This window comes from Gekko japonicus, unplaced genomic scaffold, assembly GCF_001447785.1.
Source record: "Gekko japonicus isolate JY-2015 unplaced genomic scaffold, Gekko_japonicus_V1.1 scaffold1593, whole genome shotgun sequence".
In the NCBI taxonomy this organism is placed as follows: Eukaryota; Metazoa; Chordata; class Lepidosauria; order Squamata; family Gekkonidae; genus Gekko; species Gekko japonicus.
The window spans coordinates 374,992-375,275 of record NW_015176498.1 but is presented as its reverse complement, the minus strand read 5'-3'; positions in this window follow the sequence as shown (position 1 = coordinate 375,275).

The following is a 284-nucleotide window of genomic DNA, read 5'->3' as shown; positions in this document are numbered from 1 at the left end:
CGGCCCTCCGTCCCGTGCGCGGGACGGGACGGCGCCCGCCAATCGCCGGCGCCGGAGGGGCTTGAATGACACGCACGCTCGGCCTCTTTCCTCCTCTTCCTCCTCCCCCCCCCGCCCTGCTCCACGTGACAGCACTTCGTTGCTTTCTCGTTGTCGCCTAGGAAACACCGTCGGCCCGCCTGGATTTCCTCCTCTCTCTCCCCCCTTGACCGAACCCGAGGAGCGGGCACGTGGCCGAGACGGACCAATAGGCTCGGGGTTCCCGGTCACGCGCGTTCCCTCGG